The sequence below is a fragment of the Nansenia antarctica genome (genome assembly GCF_963989245.1).
Source record: "Nansenia antarctica genome assembly, chromosome: 8".
In the NCBI taxonomy this organism is placed as follows: Eukaryota; Metazoa; Chordata; class Actinopteri; order Argentiniformes; family Microstomatidae; genus Nansenia; species Nansenia antarctica.
In genome coordinates, this window is record NC_137678.1 from 16,128,044 (window position 1) to 16,148,649 (window position 20,606).

The window sequence follows — 20,606 nt, forward strand, 5'->3', positions numbered from 1 at the left end:
GAAATTCGAGTTCATGTCACTGCGCGTAAAATAGTGAGCGGGACAGGACAGACACGACGAAAGAACACACAGAAAGGTATGTAAAATATTAATTAGTGCAATTCAATTAGACATATGACTATTGTAACTACAAACAACGTATTTACTGTAACTATAGGCTACTGTATATGAACAGCAATACGATAAGATAATAGGCCTAGCCTAGCCTACAGTGTTTTGGGTATAATTACGTCCACGTTTAGATTGCAATGCATGCAACATTTCCATCGAAATTTAGGGATATTTGAATCCGGTTGTTTTTGTGTAAACAGGTATTATAATGTTTAACTGGAGGGTATGGTAACTTTGCCAACGTGTCATTTTATTCTAGGATATTGAAGATGAGTGACCTTTCAAGGAAGGCAAAGAAGAGAAAGAAGGAACAAGCCACTCCGGCCACAGAGGCCCTCCCAAACTATCCCCAGGTCCGCTTCGTGACCCCCTCCGACTGCTGCTAGAGATCCCCTCACAAACCAACACCAGCCTCCCAGTGTGGGATGCTATGCATTCCCAACAGGTGGACATCGTTTGGACTGTGACACCGTACAGTATCAACGTCCACTTCACTCCTCTCCTCGCAAAGTCAGCGCAGACCCAAAGTAAAAGCAATACCTTGAGTACACCCCAGATGTCAGTCCTGCCCCCAGACCTTAGCCAGCCTCATATAATCATCCAACCCTTACCTCAACAAATGAGCTCTACCCAGCCCCAAAGCACCCCCAGTGCTGTGCTAGTCCTCACCTTCCCTCAATACACCTCCCAGCCTGGAGGGGTCACCGCTGTACCTCATCAGCCCCAAAACATGACCCAGAGCCCCCTCAAATGCACCTCTCTCATCCTCCCCGTGCCTCTCATCATCACCCAGCCCCAGCCCGTTTCCAAGCCTACAACAACACCAGCCAAGAGAGGCAGTTCCGTGTCCTCCTCCAATCAGCCCCAGCCAAGCCCCGCTAAGCCCTCGTCTTTTCCTCCCAAACCACCGATCTGTCGGCCCTTCCACACCAATGGAATGCCTGTTCAGATCTGCGTGCGCTTCCTCGCAGGCCTCTGCCGGACAGGAAGGAAGTGCAAGCAGCATCACACCCCCTACCCCTTCCACTGGCAGCTGTGGTGCTTGGAGAGTCACCAGTGGGTGGACTTGTCCCCGTGCTCACAGCTGAGGATGGAGAGGGTGTACTGTGATGTCGACAGAGACTGGATTTACATCAATGAAGGGTGAGGGCAGAATCGTTCTCTATTCTCTCCCTTTTTTTTTCTTTTTTTACCGTAATTAACCTTTTTTTCATGTGTTTTTGTTTTTGTTTGTTTGTTAGGATAGTAGTAGTGCATTCATGTTTTTGTTTTTTTACGCATCACACCACAGCTCACAAAAGAATGGATTTTGTTCTGGTATGTTCTTTTCCAGAGATGATCCAGATCCAGTCTTCTTCTCCCTGGACTTTGACAAAATGGCGTTGGGGGTGGGAAGTAAGAAGTACGACGGAGCCAGACGGCTGTCCAACACCACTGACCCAGCCAGGAACCCCCACCTCCAGGCTCCACACCACGTGGCACATGTACTGGCGGAGCAGCCACGAGTGGCAGGAGTACAGAGAAGTAATCGCACGATTGGATTGTGGTTATTTATTGTTTTTCGGTGCATTTAACGACAGGTTATTATATATATATATATGTGACAGTCAGCTGGTGAAACCGTGAACAAGTCGCCAACCAATCAAAATGACTTTTATTTTGAAAATGTAAATAGATTGAAAAATCGAACATCGAAAATCAATGACACACTCGCTAGTCAAGCCAAAATATTGCAATGCAATGGATTCGGTGAGTTATCCCCACTACTATTATGTGACACGTCCTAAACGTCCTAATGCTTTGGTCCTCATATCGGCAACCAATCGAAATGTTCAGACTTTTCTTTTGAAACAGGGAATTACGCTTCAACGTTGTTGAGAATCACAACACAAACTAGCTAGTCAAGCCAAAATGCTGCAATGCAATGAATTCGCTGAGTAATCCCCACTGCTACCTAGTTAAACTATAACACTACTTGACATTGTTAGCAGGCTCACAAAACAAGCTGTGTTAGTTGACTAGTTGTCTATCATTGATTTTCAACAACGCAGAAATATATTTACAGTTTTCGAAAGAAAAGTCAGATCATTACATGGGATCCTGATATGAGGACCTAAGCATTAGAACAGGTCACATACATTGTGGGCTTTGTTTGATGCTGTTGCTGTTCTCCTGAAGGATGTGTCCAAGATCCTCCTGGACAAGATGGACTCCTCATTGACTCCACAGTGTTCACTCCACATTGGTTCTCGGGAGTACAAAGTGGACTTCATCCTTATGCTCCAGACCAACGTCACCACCGGGTTCCAGCGCAGTGTCCGATGCAGACCCAACTTCCGTTCTCCTACGTCCATGGAGCCACACCTGAAGTATGTGTGTTGTTTTAACACCAAGGCCACACCTGAAGTATGTGTGTTGTTTTAACCCCAAGGCCACACCTGAAGTATGTGTGTTGTTTTAACACCAAGGCCACCGATTGTTTTTGTTATGTTATGAGGTCCTCGGAAACGTGTGGAATTTCTGATATCTTTTACCAATGCAGTACGTTCAGATCTACGCAATGTAGTATTGAGTCTTGCTTGGCCGATGCCATGGTGCACACCAAAGCAGGCGGGTGTAGATCAGACGTCACTACAGCCAGTTACAGATGTGAGGCTTCACTGTAGTATGTTGTTTCCTACTGCTGTGACAAAGTCTCAACCTTTTGCTTTCCCTTTCTCCACAGGACAGGCGTCCAGAGTGTGTTTACCACCACCCCGAATGAGCCGCCCCCAGCCAACTTCAGTGTGGACCCCCTGGAGGAGTTCAGCACCTGGTACCCCCCCGTGTGGACTCTCGTCCCAGACCAAGACTACAGTATGGTGGATGTACCATCCAACTCATTGGCCTACCAAAAGGTCTATAGCATGTTCCATAAGAGTCTGTCAGAGACCAAGGTAGAGATTGTCAGCATTCAACAGATCCAGAATGTCCTCCACTGGGACAAATATCAAAGGTAAGTCACAATGTATGTGATGTGCCTGGGTTTAACATGAAGAAGCATTCAGACCATCAGGGGAGGCTGGTGGAGGTCGAAATCGGAGGACGGGCTCATTGTGAAGCATGGGATGGAATAAGAAATGGTGTCAAACATTTGAAATACCGTCCCTTAGTCCATTCCCTGCATTACAAAGAGCCCGATTTCTATCTCCACCAGCCTAACGTGATTCACAGTTGACAGTTGGGTAGAGTTCACAATCCTGATAAAGTGCACTTACAGTACATTTACAGGACATTTCAATTGTCAACGATGTTGTGTAGTGATGATGTATATGAGGGTTACAAAAAGAGACGGAGGCTAGAGGTGGAGGACACCCTCTTGACCATAAATACTGTACTATCAGGTCTTCTGACGCTGGTTTTCTCTGTGTACCACGTGTACAAAAGAAGAGATTTGGTGAGGCTGCATTCTCATTTTATGCACCCAAATTGTAGAATGCACTGCCAGTTTACATTAGGGATGCAACCTCAGCAAAATATGTTCAAGTCAAGACTAAAAACCCATCTTTTTAATATTGCCTTTAAATGACTAAATAATTAAATGATGATTATATAATGATTGGAGCACTTTGAGGTGAAACGTTTGCAGGAAAAGCGCTATACAAATAAAAGTTATTATTATTATTATATTAGTATTATTATTAAAAACATATTCATAATACACATGTCGTGAGCTTAGAATGATAAGGTTCTATCTCCGTTTAGGGTAGTTCAGAGATATTGAGCGTCAAAGTTTTTACATTCCATTATGTTTTGTGAGATGGAACCTTTGTATTTTATTAATTACAACAACAACAAAAAAGTCCATTTTTTAAAATAACACCACACAGGCGTTAATAAACACCTAATGGATCAGATTATGTAAAAAACTACATTTTGACAAAACTTTAGATAGAACCTTATAATTCTAACGTCATAATGTGTGTGTAATCTCTAGGTACAAGGAGCACATGCTGAAACACTGTGACACCCAGCAGGAGGTGGCCCTGGAGAGACACCTCTTCCACGGGACCCTCACCAAATGCGTGGAGGACATCTGCTGCAACAACTTCGACCCGCGTTTGGCCGGGACCAACCAGGTCATCTACGGCCACGGTTCCTACTTCGCCAGGGACCCCTCCTACTCCAACAGCTACGCCATGGTGTCAGATGTCAGCAAAGTCAGACACATCTAGTTTCAAGATGGTGGCGTGATCACACGCGAGGCTGGGAGTGCTCCTAACATCGGTGCTTTTTAGCGTTTTTAAATACATTTGGATGTACATTTTTATGTCAGTACTTATAGGGAACTGTTGTGTAAATAGTACCTACAGCAGACTAGACTTACTAGAAGTTGATGCGCAAAACGAGAGGACAGTAACAGCGGAATTCCTGAAGCAACAAAAGATCCCACTCGACATTGCTCGGTCTCCGGGAGAACAATGGTACTCAGTCCCGTCTCTGAGGCGCAAACGACGGCGTCGAGATCGTAAGCAAAGCCGAGGCCGCAGGGGAGGCCTGCTAGCTAGGCTAAAGAGGAGCCCGGATAAACCTGCTTTGCCGAGTATATTCCTCTCCAACGTCAGATCTCTGGCTAATAAGATGGACGAACTGAGACTGCAGGTTGCTTCCAACAACACCGTGGGGGATAGCTGTGTGATTATTCTCACAGAGACCAGAGCCCTATTCCACGAAGCTCGATAAAGTTCTAAGCCTCGATAAAGTTTTAAGCCTCGAAAATGTTAGCTTGCGTTCGGTGCCATCAATGTGGCTCAAATAATTCGCTGCTTGGTTGAGCTCCTTCTGAGTCAGATATAACTAGCCTGGTCGCGACCAGGCTAAAACACAGGCTATAGTGAGACGCGCGTCGAAAAAGGCTCACAGGCGGAAACTACATCCCGAACGACAGTTCCTCCCTAGGAAATATTAGTTCCCACTTCACACGAGATAGATAGATTAGATAGTTTGACTGTGTGATAGATAGATAATTTGATATTTTGAAAGTGTGATCGATCGATAGATAGTTTGATTGTGTGATAGATAACTTGATATTTTGAAAGTGTGATAGATAGATCGATATATCAATAAAGAAAAGAGTGTAAAAAAACAAGTCATTCTCTCAACTTGCATTGCCGTCATCACAGCGGTCTGGCTGGCGTAGTGGTTAAGGCTGCGGACTCGAGTTCCAAAGGTTGCGAGTTCGAGACTTGACTAAGTCATTCATTTATTTATTTTTTACATTTAACCGAAGATTTCATGCAAAGGTTTCAAACACCATTGTAATCGTGTCAGTTCTTGTAAATTAGCCTGCACCATAATTTTATAGCCTACATACTTTTTTAGATGAGATTTTAGATTAGATTCAGACAACGAAATGCAGTAAAAAGTGCGCCTGAAGAGGGATTTGAACCACCGATATAAAATGACGAATAAATCCTATGGCAGCGGTCGATACCACTAGGCCATTGTGACGATATGACGGTTTGTAGCCTGCTGCTGATATCACCACAGTAGTAAATATTCATTTATTAAAATATGAACATATAACAATAACTGGGGCTAGTATGACCTACGCATTTAATCGGTCAGCAATTTCTTGCCAAACCATTTCCCTCGCCTTGTTAATTGCGGCAGTATTGCACTATTTTACATCTTGTTTTTCCGTCTTCATAAAAAATCAATAATTCGGAATGCTGCGCAAATGTAGTACCCCTGCAGAGTGGAGTATCTTCATTTCGACAGATCGACTCTTCTGGGCTGCGTATGTCTGCGTGCACGCGCCCATATCGAAGATTTGTAAGCCTGTCTTCTGTGAACACTGATGACACAAGGCTGATCCTCATTCGAGGAATCACCTGAGGCTTGAAATCCAATCTCGAGTTCCCTGAGCGCCGCATTTATTTATAGCGCCGCTATACTGATCCACCTTTAGTGGAATGACCCCCTGGCTCAACGACTCCATCATCGACTCTGCGGTCGGGCTAGAAGGCCGCTCGCTTCACCGAGCGGACCGGACTTTGCTTAGCGAGAAAACGCGCGGAGGCGGCCTCATTATATCTACGAAGGACAGCTGGTGTTTAAACACGAAAACTGTAAGTAGCCACTGCTCCCCAGACCTGGAATACTTGACTGTTAAATGCCGACCCACATACCTCCCAAGGGAATTCAACGCAGTGTACATAACAGCTGTTTACATTGCACCAAGCGCAGATGCTAGCTTAGCATTGGCGCGGCTACATGACGTCATCAGTGGTGGACAGAGCGCGGACCCACAGGCAGGGCATATAATCGCGGGGGACTTTAATCATGCTGACCTGAAGGTAGTACTACCCAAGTTCTATCAGCATGTTAAATGTGCAACAAGAGGAGAAAAAACACTGGACAAGGTATACACCAACATCAAGCTTGCTTACAAGGCTAGACCGCTAGCTCATGTCTGACCACGTGTCAATCCTCCTGATCCCAGCCTACACTCCCATGAGGAAAAGTGCTCCCATCACCACTAAGACTGTCAGAACCTGGCCAGCAGGGTCCGCTCCACTGCAGATCTGCCTGAATGACACCTCATGGCAGGAATATGAGCATGAGGACCTGGAACAGTTCACGTCGTCGGTTCTGAACCACATAGTGAACTGCACCAACTCAGCCACCGTGGACAAACGTGTCCGGGTCTATCCCAACACGAAGCCATGGATGACTGAGAAGGTCCGAAAACTGCTCAAGGAGAGGGACAACGCCTACTCAGCGAAGGACACACTGCTGTACAGCACCACCAGGGCTAACCTAAACCGTGGCATCCGGGAGGCCAAGGCAGACCACAGAGAGAAGATTGAGGAATGCTTCCTGAGCAACGACTCCAGGCGGGTGTGGCAGGGGGTTCAGCACATGACAAACTTCAGAGCCAACAGGCTCACAGCCGCGGAGGACGACCCCCTGCTGGCGGAAAAGCTGAACTCCTTCTACGCCCGGTTCGACGAGGGGCGAACGGAGGTAACCACAACACAAACACCACTCTCTCCAGCTCTCAGCAGCCTCACCCTCACAGAGCATGAAGTGAGACGCGTGCTGAAGGCGGTGGACCCCAGAAAAGCCTCAGGGCCGGATGGCGTCCTGGGACGGGTGCTGAGGGACTGCGCCGACCAGCTGGCCGGGGTTTTCACCAACATCTTCACCAACATCTTCAACATCTTCATTACTTGATTTATAACATTACTCAATATATAACATTACTCAGTATATAACATTACTTGATTTATAACATTACTCAATATATAACATTACTCAATATATAACATTACTCAGTATATAACATGACTCAATATATAACATTACTTGATTTATAACATTACTCAATATATAACATTACTCAGTATATAACATTACTCAATATATAACATTACTCAATATATAACATTAAGTAATGGATAAGTTCCAAGATGGCCGCGCGCTTAGTCGCCGCAGCTCGGGGGGCTACCACACTGGTGTTTCATTGTGTTTTTAAGAACATTTGTATGTTCACTTTTTTTTTAGTACTTATAGGGAACAGTTATGTATATAGTACCTACAGCAGGCTCGACTTATTAGAAGTCGGCACGCAAAACGACAAGATAGTAACGGCGGATTTCCTGGAGCAATACAGAATTGACAAGGACATCGCCAGGCTACCGGGAGAGCACTGGTTCACAGTCCCCTCCCTGAGGCGGGAACGCCGGCGGCGAGACCGTAAGAAAAGGCGAGGCCGCCGGGGAGGCCTGCTAGCAAGGCTGAGGAGAAGCCCAAACAAACCAGCTTTGCCAAGCATTTTCCTCTCTAACGTCAGATCCCTGACGAACAAGATGGATGAACTGAGACTACAGGTGGCCAAAAACAACATCGTAAGGGATAGCTGTGTGATTATTCTGACCGAAACCTGGCTAAATGACAACATTGTGGACGCTACTGTTAGCCTGGAGGGGCGCACGCTACATCGCGCTGACCGAACGGAGCTTAGCGGGAAGTCAAGAGGAGGTGGGATCATAATATCGACGAAGGATAGCTGGTGCTTAAACACGAAAACTGTAAGTAGCCACTGCTCCCCAGACCTGGAATACTTGACTGTTAAATGGAGAGGGACAACGCCTACTCAGCGAAGGACACACTGCTGTACAGCACCACCAGGGCTAACTTACTTCCTGCTGGCGGGAAAGCTGAAGACCTTCTACGCCCGGTTCGATGAGGGGCGAACGGAGGTAACCGCAACACAAACACCACTCTCTCCAGCTCTCAGCAGCCTCACCCTCACAGAGCATGAGGTGAGACGCGTACTGAAGGCGGTGGACCCCAGGAAAGCCTCGGGGCCGGATGGCGTCCTGGGACGGGTGCTGAGAGACTGCGCCGACCAGCTGGCTGGGGTTTTCACCAACATCTTTAACCAGTCCCTGTCCCAGGCCACCGTCCCACCCTGCCTAAAAACCTCAACTATCATCCCAGTCCCGAAGAAAAGCACGGTGAGCTGCCTAAACGACTACCGCCCGGTGGCACTCACACCAATCATCATGAAGTGCTTCGAGAAACTAGTCCGGGCCCACATACTCACACGCCTCCCGCCCAACCTGGATCCATACCAGTTCGCCTACAGAGCCCACAGGTCCACAGAGGACGCCATAGCGACGACTCTCCACGCCACTCTATCCCACCTGGAGAGGGGAAACAGCTACGCGAGACTGCTCTTCGTGGACTTCAGCTCCGCCTTCAACACCATCCTTCCAGACAGGCTAGTGACCAAACTACTAGACCTGGGTCTATCACACTCTATATGTGCGTGGATCAAGGACTTCCTGACCGACCGCCCCCAGAGGGTGCGGGTGGGCCCCCACACCTCCACAGCCCTCAGCCTCAGCACTGGGTCCCCCCAGGGCTGCGTGCTAAGCCCCATCCTCTACAACCTCTACACCCACGACTTCACCCCCGTCCACCCCAGCAACTACATCGTAAAGTTTGCAGACGACACCACCGTGGTGGGATGTATCACGGGGGGGGGGCGAGGCGGCGTACAGGGATGAGGTAGAGCAACTGAGCAAGCTGTGCAAGGTTAACAACCTGCTGCTAAACAAGTCAAAGACCCAGGAATTCATCGTAGACTTCAGGAGGAAAAAGTCCGAGATCCAGCCCCTGCTCATCGACGGAGAGAGCGTGGAGAGAGTCTCAACCCTCCGATTCCTGGGACATCACATGCGGGATGACCTGGCCTGGAAGGACAACACAAAAGGCACCATCAAGAGGGCACAACAGTGGCTATACACCCTGAGATGCCTCAGGAAAGAACACAACAAGCAGGAGATACTGGTGGCCTTCTACCACGGCGCAGTGGAGAGCATCCTCACCTACGGCATCTGCAACTGGTTCCACAGCTGCACAACAGCGGAGAGAAACGCGCTACAGAGAGTCGTGAGAACAGCCCAGAAGATCACCGGCGCCCCCCTCCCCTCTCTGGAGGAGCTGTACAACACACGCTGTCTCAGGAGGGCCTCCAAGATCTCCAGGGACCCGACCCACCCTGGGTACGTACACTTTGTCAGGCTGCCCTCGAACAGGAGGTACAGGACCCCGGCCGCTAAGACAAACAGACTGAAGAACTGCTTCTACCACAGGGCCGTCAAGGCCCTGAACACAGAAAAGGCCTAAGTTCTGGGCCCAGGACAGTACGGACGGATTGTATGGCAGCTAGTGCTGAGGCACAAACATGTACATTTCAAGCCTGCAAACTGTGACACTTTAAAATAACGTGAAAAAATACTTTTGTGCAATATGACAACCCTAGTTGACTATCTGTGCAGTATAGTACAGTGGATTGTGTACATAGCCTTTATTGATGTAAACCAGCTCCTTACCTTCTTGTGATTTTATGCTTTTTCTAAAATAAAAATAAAAAATCCCTTTCCTAACACCAGGGGAGCCACCCCTCCTAAATTTCGTTGTTTGGTACCTGTACTATAGCAATGACAAATAAAGTCCATTCCATTCCATAACATTACTCAATATGTAACATTACTCAGTATATAACATTACTCAGTATATAACATTACTCAGTATAACATTACTCAGTATATAACATTACTCAGTATATAACATTACTTAAACTAGATCTGGATCAAATGTTAAATGTATAAATACTTCACTTGAGTTCATGACAAGCCTGAATATTCAAACATGTTTCTCTCTTTAGCTCCTCCCTCGGCCGTACACATCAGTTTTAACATCACGCTGCTGATGATGACCTGCCGTGTCTCAGGGTCAAACCTCTCCTATCAGTGGTTTAAGGACAATGAGTCCCCGTTTCACCCACGGTCATTGGATGAGAGAAACCGAACCTTCCAGGTGGCCAACCTGACCAGAGAGGACTGTGGGAATTACACCTGCGTGGCCGCCAACATGGCCGGCCAGACAGAGGGTTATCTCCACCTCTCAGGTGAGAGACGTCGTTGGAACAGTGGGAGGCTGTGGCGCAGGAGATAGAGCCGGCATCTAATGATCGCAAGATCGGCGGTTCGAGCCCCGGGGAAACCTAGGATAGGGAAACCTAGGATATAAAGAGAAACCTAGGCTATAGAGAGAAACCTAGGCTATAGAGAGAAACCTAGGATAGAGAGGGAAACCTAGGCTATAGAGAGAAACCTAGGATAGAGAGGGAAACCTAGGATATAAAGGGAAACCTAGGATAGAGAGGGAAATGTTGTGTCTTCTTAAGTAACTTGTTGGAGATGAATCACGGATATACTTTTGAGTTTTAAGACTATTTATTTAAACAAAGGACAGAGTTACAAGTTGAATGATGCTGGTTGCTGGTTGTCAAGGGGCTGTGGTGATCAGAAGAGAATGAGCCCAGCCCCCGGCTGGTCTATTTATCAACAATAATATGTAAATACAGTTTCAAATAATGGCCCTATCACATTCACTGCAGAGATGCTCCAGGTGTAAAAACTAGGCAGACTTTTCATGATGTCACTTGGGTTATAGGTCAGGGGGTAGGGCACAGACACAAAAGTAGGGCACAGACACAAAAAGCCATCTTAGAACGGCCACATGGCCCCCCAACAAAGGGTCGTAAATATCCTATCCCTCCAGGCTTATATATTCTTATATAGATCATGCATGTGTGTGTTAAGTAAAATATACTACAGAAACCTAGGATAGAGAGGGAAACCTAGGATATATGAAGCTAACAATATCACTCTACCATATCCAATGTGTCTCTTTGGGCAGACTCCCTGCCCTCTGTGTGTGGAGAAACAGCCACGTCGCCCTTCGCCCAGAGAGAAATCTGCCTCATGGTGATGGTGATCAGCGGTGTCTGCAGTGTCATTGTTCTATGCAGTCTATGTGTCATCATTGTCTGCATCAGAAGACACTGCCAATGTAAGTGTTCCCTTTTCTCAGAAACCCCTTTCACACCCAAACCCTGCTTTTACCAGGGATCCAAAACCCAGGTTGTCTCCAAAGGCCGGACTGTGAACCCAAGAATTCCCCTGGTTGTTTGTATTATATTCATAATTTATACAACAGTTAGTTCCGACCAAGTAATTTGATTGGACAAGAGGCATTCCATGAGTGCTGATATACAGTATAACAGCACTGGGACTTTTAACTATATGTATCACTCCGAAATGACCGTTAATATCAAAGTAGCTAGCCTGCAGATGTTTGTGTTCAGGTTACTAGGCAACAGTCCAGTTGCGGAACTATTTTTGGTTGACGGAGCCAAAATAAATGATTAAATAAACAAACAAATCATACTCTGTTGTCACTTATTACTGTTAACTAATACATTGCGCTGTAGAACTGTTGTATAAAAGCAATATCACACTCCCTCTTGTGTGATATTGCTTAAATATTCATAATATAATACATGTTCCATTTGGACAGGTCTTTGCAACAAGGAACAAACAGTCAGGAAGAGAAGAGGTAAGTAAGACCAAAGGATAAACTACAGACAGTTTCTAGGCTTTCTAGGAATGTTTCAATCCTAGCCTAAATGCTAATCTTAATCTTCTACTATAATCTTAGCGCTCTATAATGTTTTTAAGACACTGTTGTTACCAATGAATTATGTTTAGGGTGGAGAGGAAGAGACAGCAGTGTGACCAGAGAGAACCGGCTGTATGGCCAGATAGACCAGCAGGTAGACCAGCAGGTAACATACTCTGTACTTGTACAATGAAAGTGCCCACTCTGTTATTCATTCAGTATTGATATTCATTCAGTATTGTTATTCATTGCAGTTTCATTATTCATTCAATCTTATTACTGTTAATTCTTAATGCTTCAGCCATAAACATGAAAAGAGTACATACATACAGGCTTTCTTTCCCAACTATTGCATTTGAGACAGCATGAGCAGAGACATTCAGGCAACTACGGTATGAGTTGTGAATGAATGAATGAATGAATGAATGAATGAATGAATGGTCTTTATTGTCATTGCTATAGTACAGGTACCAAACAACGAAATTTGGGAGGGGTGGCTCCCCTGGTGCTAGGAAAGAAAAAAAACTAAAAAAACAAGAAGGGAAAGGAGCTGGTTTACATAAATAGAGGCTATGTACACTATCCACTATACTATACTGTACAGATAAGACGACTAGGGTTGTCATATTGCACATAGTGTTATTGCACATTCATTTAAAGTGTCGCAGTTTGCAGGCTTGAAATGTACACTTTTGTGCCTCAGCACTACACCTGATTTTTTCAATCCAGCAGCTGCCATCAATCCATCCAGACTGTCCAGGGCCCAGAACCTAGGTCTTTGCTGTGTTCAGGGCCTGGATGGCCCTGGGGTAGAAGCTGAGCTTCAGTCTGTTTGTCCTTGCGGCCATGGTCCTGTACCGCCTTTTCGAGGGCAGCCGGGCAAAGTGTTCGTACCCAGGGTGGGTTGGGTCTCTGGAGATCTTGGAGGCCTTCCTGAGGCAGCGTGTGTTGTACAGCTCTTCCAGAGAGGGGAGGGGGGCGCCGGTGATCTTCTGGGCTGTTCTCACGACTCTCTGTAGCGCATTTCTCTCCGCGGTTGTGCAGCTGGAGAACCAGTTGCAGATGCCGTAGGTGAGGATGCTCTCCACTGCGCCGCGGTAGAAGGCCACCAGTATCTCCTGCTTGTTGTGTTCCTTCCTGAGGACTCTCAGGAAGTAGAGCCGCTGTTGTGCCTTCTTGATGGTGGCTGCTGTGTTGTTCTTCCAGGACAGGTCATCCTGTATGTGCACCCCCAGGAATCGGAGGGTTGAGACTCTCTCCACGCTCTCTCCGTCGATGAGCAGGGGCTGGACCTCAGATTTTTTCCTCCTGAAGTCCACGATGATTTCCTGGGTCTTTGACTGGTTCAGCAGCAGGTTGTTAACCTTGCACAGCTTGCTCAGCTGCTCTACCTCATCCCTGTACGCCGCCTCGTCCCCCCCCGAGATGCAGCCCACCACGGTGGTGTCGTCTGCAAACTTTACGATGGAGTTGCTGGGGTGGACGGGGGTGAAGTCGTAGGTGTAGAGGTTGTAGAGGATGGGGCTTAGCACGCAGCCCTGGGGGGACCCAGTGCAGAGTCTGAGGGCTGTGGAGGTGTGGGAGCCCACCCGCACCCTCTGGGGGCGGTCGGACAGGAAGTCCTTGATCCATGCACATATAGAGTGTGATAGTCCCAGGTCTAGTAGTTTGGTCACTAGCCTGTCTGGAAGGATGGTGTTGAAGGCAGAGCTGAAGTCCACAAAGAGCAGTCTCGCGTAGCTGTTTCCCCTCTCCAGGTGGGATAGAGTGGCGTGGAGAGTCGTCGCGATGGCGTCCTCTGTGGACCTGTGGGCTCTGTAGGCGAACTGGTATGGATCCAGGTTGGGCGGGAGGCGTGTGAGTATGTGGGCCCGGACTAGTTTCTCGAAGCACTTCATGATGATTGGTGTGAGTGCCACCGGGCGGTAGTCGTTTAGGCAGCTCACCGTGCTTTTCTTCGGGACTGGGATGATAGTTGAGGTTTTCAGGCAGGGTGGGATGGTGGCCTGGGACAGGGACTGGTTGAAGATGTTGGTGAAAACCCCGGCCAGCTGGTCGGCGCAGTCCCTCAGTGAAGGTAATGTAGAGAGAGTCACGTCTACAGTATCTATCCAATTAAGCAGCCATAAGCTCTATTAAACTCGATCATTAATATATATCTATATCTCTATATAGATATGGATGTATTCAGCACTCAAGTTGTAAAAGAAAATCAGGGGGGATGGTGGATTTTTAGCATATGGGGACAATTTTAGCATCCCCACAGCGTCAGTGACTTCAGTGTCAGTCACTTGGTAAAATGTCATTGCATGTGTGCGTGCCCCCTCGCCCACAGTATTTTACTCAATATGCGCAAAGCTAAATGTTGAAATAGCAGTAATACCACGTTCATTGATAAAATGACATGAGGGATGGAAAGGGAGGACGGCAGTTTTAGAAGGGGGATGATTTTGACCGTTTTTATTTCAGGGGGGATGCCATCCCCCCTCATTCCCCCTTAACTCAAGTGCTGTCTATATCTCTATATAGATATGGATATATTAGATTTAATTTAGCTGATATGCGTTTGTGTCCAGCTGGCTTTATGTCCTATCCTGCCACCAGTGATGCCGGTAACGCGATACTAAGTATCGCGATACTCTAATCTGATTACTTTTCCCAGTAACGAGTATTCTATCGCGATACTATTTCCAAATCAGTAATCTGATTAAAGTTACTTATTCGAGTGACTGTGCGTTACTATTGCGTTACTACCTCATAACTTAGGCTAAATGCAGTATTTCTTTGTAATGTTCGATAGTAAACAAACATTTATTGCTTTTCTCGCGTCTTGGGGAGTGACGTCAGTGATCACGTTTTCAACACGAGGTGCAGCAGAATCGCTCACGTGTATCACCACGCTGATTGCACAGTGTAAACAGAAGCGTATAATGGAGCGAGAACAGAGATATGCGTTAAATAGCTGGAAATATAGGGATTATTTTGAGTTTGTGTCAGCAAAGGATGACAAGAACATAAATGTTCGTTGTACACTCTGTGCTGGAAAGAAAATATTGTCCTGTGGTAAAACCACAACATCAAATTTAAAGAAACATTTGGAATCTCTGCACAGCACAGTCAAGCTCGCGGAGAAAGTCCCAGAGACCGCGGCCTCGACTTCTGCGGGAGGTCCCACACCGCTCAAGCAACAAAAGCTGGACTTCAGTAGGCCTACAAAATCACAACCTGTAAGTGTGGGAGAGTTGAATAAATTGGTCGGGCGGTATGTTGTAGAGGAAATGCTGCCCATAAACACAGTTGACTCGCCCTCTTTCCGTGCCATCATTAACAAGATCCCCACTACTACCAATGCCGAGCTACCTCACAGAACATCTTTTTCTTCGTACTTGGAGAAGGAGTATGCAGAGATGGAAAAACATCTGAAGGCTGCGCTGAACGAGGTCGACTATGTGTCAACTACAGCGGACATTTGGACAGCTAACAATAGGAGCTATATGGGAGTAACGCTCCACTGGATTAGTAGATCCACATTAGACCGCAACAAGGCTGCATTGGCGTGTAGGAGAATCCGCGGTAGACACACGTATGATGTTATTGGTGCAGAAATCGAAAACATTCACTCTTCATATGGACTAATCAACAAAGTAGTAGCAACAGTGACAGATAATGGATCTAACTTTGTCAAGGCATTTCAAGTCTATCAGCCTGCTGTCACAGAGTCCGATGATGAGACGGTGGAGGAGGCCACGGATGATGTCACTTTTTTAGATGTGTCAGAAATCCTATCAGCTGAGGATGATAGTGATGGCCAGCTGATTCTTCCCCCGCACCAAAGGTGTGCTTCACATACCCTCAACCTTATTTCTACAAGTGATGTGGAGAAGTACATCACTTCCAAACCAGAGAGCAAGGCTGTGTATAGGAGCAGCACAGCAAAATGCACAGCTCTCTGGACGAAAGCAAGCCGATCTACCGTTGCGTCAGAAACGGTGGAGGAGGTTAACAAAAGAAAGCTCCTGGTACCGACATCCACAAGGTGGAATTCCTTTTACGAAGCCATAAAGAGAATCGCAGAAATCCCCATGAATGAGCTGACTACTCTGTGCAACAAGCTGGGAGTGAAGTGCTTCAAAGACCAGGAGTACCAGTACCTGCATGAGTACTGTACCGTCATGAAGCCTCTAACTATAGCACTGGATATCCTACAAGGTGACTGTCCGTATGGGACTTTACTGCCCACACTTGAAGTCCTGATGCAGAAGACCCTTGCTGTGAAAGACACCCTATCCAAGATGACTGCAGGCCTTCCAGATGCCATAGTGCAGGTATGCTATGTTGTTCCATCTTAAAGATAAATAAATACATTTTCATTGCACTATTCATGAACATGGAGCAGAGTCACACCATACTGCAGTATGTAGGTTGTCAGTTGCACAAACTAATTGCATACATAATTAGTAAATAAAGGTATAAATAATAGACCTTATAGGCTACAACTAGATAATAATAAACATATCAAATTATATCTTTCAGGCTATCCAGACTCGTTTTGCCAGTGTGCTGGACAACAAAGATGCCCTTCTCGCAGCTGCTAGTTGTCCAAAATTCAAACTCCGATGGCTGAGAGATGAAGGTAGGAGGGAGCAAGTAAAGGAGCTTCTCACAGCAGAATGTCGCAAAACTGCTCCTGCAGCACAGAGCCCTGCCAGTGTACCCACCACGACTGCCAACCAAGGCGAGATGGACTTTTTTGCTTTTGAGGCGGAGCCAGAGGAGACCTACTCGGCAGAAAAGGAAGTCATGGACTACTTGAGGTCAGGGCATGAGCTTCAGATTCTGAATCAGTATCCAAACATTAAGAACATTTTCTTGAAGTATAACACTCCAACCCCATCTAGCGCTCCTGTAGAGCGGCTCTTTAGTCTGGGAGGTTTGGTGCTCACGCCTAGAAGGAACAGACTTTCTGACAAGAGGTTTGAGAAGCTTCTGTTAATGAGATACAACCACTGGTTTACTCGCCCCTTTCCACTGTTTCACTCATAGTGTGTTCATGGCCTCCATAGCGTGTTCATGGCCTCCATAGCGTGTTCATGGCCTCCATAGCGTGTTCATGGCCTCCTTCCAGTCTTGACAGCTGAGTTCACTCTTCATTGATAAACTCAGACTCACCCAGTTTAGGATTAGGATTATATTAGGATCATATCTGAATGGTCAGGGTAGGTTTTAGGTTTTGTGAAACCACTCCTTGCTAGTTACTGTGTTAAATAAAGATTATATTTATTTTATTGTTTAAAAACAAGTATTTATGTTGGGTGAGGCAAAGAAAGACTCTTTATTTTGTTGTTTTAAGTTATTGTTTAAAGTTTAATTATGTAATTTAAGTTACTGTTAAAATAAAGTGAGTTTTGGCAAAACCAGTTTTCATTTTTATGTTGCGGGGGGGGGGGGGGGGGGGTCGGGTGCCTAGGCAGCTGCCAATAGTAACTAAAAAAGTAACTAGTAATCTAACTTAGTTACTTTTTAAATCAAGTAATCAGTAAAGTAACTAGATTACTTTTTAAAGGAGTAATCAGTAATCAGTAATCAGAATACTTTTTCAAAGTAACTGTGGCAACACTGCCTGCCACACGGACTATGTGAGAAGGGGAGGCAACACGTGTTCATTCTGATCTGTGTCGGTGCGCTAATCCGACTCGTGTGCAAATGTACTCATGTGACTTCATTTGGGCTTATGGCTGCGTCATGTTTAATTGGATAAAGCCTGGTCAAAGCATGGCCTTCGTCTCCAATAGGTTTATCTATAGATAGTGAACGGCTTTCAGGTGCATGATGCCATCTATTGGTGCCAATAAATAAGTGACTGACTCGAAACAATGGAGCTGAGTTGATACTGCACACTCCAGCAAAGCAGGTGGCAGTGAACCACCAACATCTGAATGTTACACTCACTCAAATCAAAGAAGATGAAGAAGGTTGACTACATGGCACTCCCCATATAATCCCAGCTGATTTAGGGGAGTGCGCCCTCTAGTGATCATAACTATGGCTTCAGCTTCGTGCATACTTGTTGTGTAGACCCATCTCTTCAGGTTACACCCTAACTGCTCCTCCTGAGACATCTACTACCCCCCAGCACTGTGCCTCCTGAGACACCTGCTTCCCCCTATACTGTCTCTCCTAAGATTTCTACTTCCCCCTCTTGTACTGTTTCTCCAGTGTCTTTTTTTCTTCTTTTTAAAATGATATCACGACTACTGCCAATGGCCCCTGGCCTGAGCTAGATTACTCTTCCTGCTACGACTGGTGGATTGATGATTCACTTGCTTAGTCAAACGTATCGATTGTAAGTCGCTTTGGAATAAGGCGTCTGCTAAATGCCAAAAACGTAAATGGAATGTAAATGTGTGTGTGTGTGTGTGTGTGTCTCACCTCTAGGGCCAACTTGCACCACAGGCGATGATCCCACTGGAGTACGTCTACAGTACAAACATCCTTCAAAAGGGAACGAGAGCAGAGCCGCAGGAGGAGGACTTTGGCTACTCCACCATTGGGCCAGCGCAAGGGCCCACCGTCATCTAAATGATTCGAAGACCAATAAGTCATGAATGGTTACAGTCTTTCTCCAGACAGACTTTACAATAATTGCCTGGTCTGGGGCGCTTGGGTGGCGTAGCGGGTAGGGCGCTGACTGTGTGGCCGCGGGGTCCCCGGTTCGATTCCGGCCGGGGACATGTCCTGCATGTCATTCCTCCTCTCTCTCTCACCCATCCTTCCTGTCTAGATCTTCGCTGTGGCTGTCAATGAAGGAGAGGAAAGAGTGTGAGTGGGACTGCCCCACTGTTAGTCTGAGGCGTAGACTGTGACTACAATGATTGCAGTCACTTGCCAGATCTCACAACGCTAGATAAGCATTTAAACGTTAGCTTACCGCATCGTAGAGCAGATCTGAAGAACCACTCAGGAGTCGATGACGTCCTCAGCGCTGGCTGCAGTGTAGTGGACCTGGTACGACCTAGCCACAGTGTGTGACTGGACAACTTTTTACATGTGATAAAATGTTTTGTTGTTGATGTCTAGTCAAAGGTTGGTAATTGTTTGTTGTTGTTCATAGCTGTATTAGGCCTAACAGTATGTTATACATTTGTGTTTGCTAATGTTAACAAAAGCTCTCTGTGTCATGACATTTCTATGATACACACAATTGGTGACATATGTTTTATATATTGTATTGTAATCAGTTTGAATGAAGAAATAACCAATGATCCATGTTTCAGATTAAATAATTAAACCAATTCTTATAAACAAGACTCACCACATCATCAACGTCATTAAAGGAAAATCCAGGCTTACTTTTGATAAATCTTGAGAGACTTAAATAAACCCAGAGGTGTTTTAATTTATCACATATTGTCATTCATTCATTTCATCAACATTTTGTGTAACATTTCTAAAATTATAAACAAATAATTCTAGTATTATAATTAGTTTACAACTACTGGTAACTACCAGGCTAGGGCCCCATGAATCATCGTTCCCCCGCTTACGCGGCCCCTGGTATGGGGCTAGGTACTGATATGGTACACTGATGGCAGTGGACTGACTGTATATATATATACATTCTGCCTGCGTGTTTCTTCTTCACTGGTTTTTTATTTCTTTTTTTTTTTGAAATTTTCTTTTTATTGTCAATGGTCATTGGTTACAACAATCGTCGTTACATTCAACATATCACAATCAACTCAGTTCCTATGACCAAAGTCTTTTTTTCTTTTTTTATATTAAGTAAAGTAAAGACAAGACAAAACGAAAACAAAAACAAACAAAGAAAAAAGAAAAACAATAGCGAATGAACTTTGGGAGCTTTCATCTTACATATGATAGATTAGAATAGGAAATGATTCAAGAAAATAAACACAATTACATCACCCTCTCATGTTCTTTTAACAATTCAACAGAAATCTGACCTTACAGGTTTAACATATCCAGTCCATTTCGTCCAGATCCGATAGAATTTTTCTACCTGAATTCTAAGGGAGTATGACATCTTTTCCATTACATATATATCATGAATTATATCTATCCATTCATCCACTGTGGGTACGTCTGGCTTTAACCATTTTCTTGTGATAGCCTTTTTACTTGCTACCAGAAGTATCAATATCAATTTTCTGTCGTTATTGTCCCAATTTTCGAATGAGATGTTTCCCAGGTATAAGGTGTCACATTTGAAGGGGATGTTAATTTCAAAAATAGCTTCCAGATTATTGTGTATCTCCCGCCAAAATGGGACTAGATTTGGGCATTCCCAGAATACATGGTAGTGATTGGCTTCATTCAGTCCACAGGATCTCCAACACGCTACACCCGTCCCCTGATGTCGTTTTTGTAGGGGGGTGATAAAAAACCTTGTAAGGTTTTTCCAACTAAATTCTCGCCACGTATTTGAGCATGTCGTTTCCCATTGTAGTTTACAT

General features: G+C 45.7%; 1 pseudogene across 1 annotated transcript; it reads left to right on the plus strand.

Annotated features, from left to right (window-relative positions):
* The first annotated feature begins 380 nt into the window (after positions 1–380).
* LOC308163928 lies at positions 381–18,711 on the plus strand (annotated as a pseudogene). The gene is made up of 8 exons: positions 381–1,254; positions 1,445–1,595; positions 2,290–2,480; positions 2,837–3,106; positions 4,088–4,310; positions 10,420–10,576; positions 11,371–11,444; positions 18,568–18,711. The product of its transcript is annotated as an uncharacterized misc_RNA (transcript).
* Positions 18,712–20,606: the final 1,895 nt, after the last annotated feature.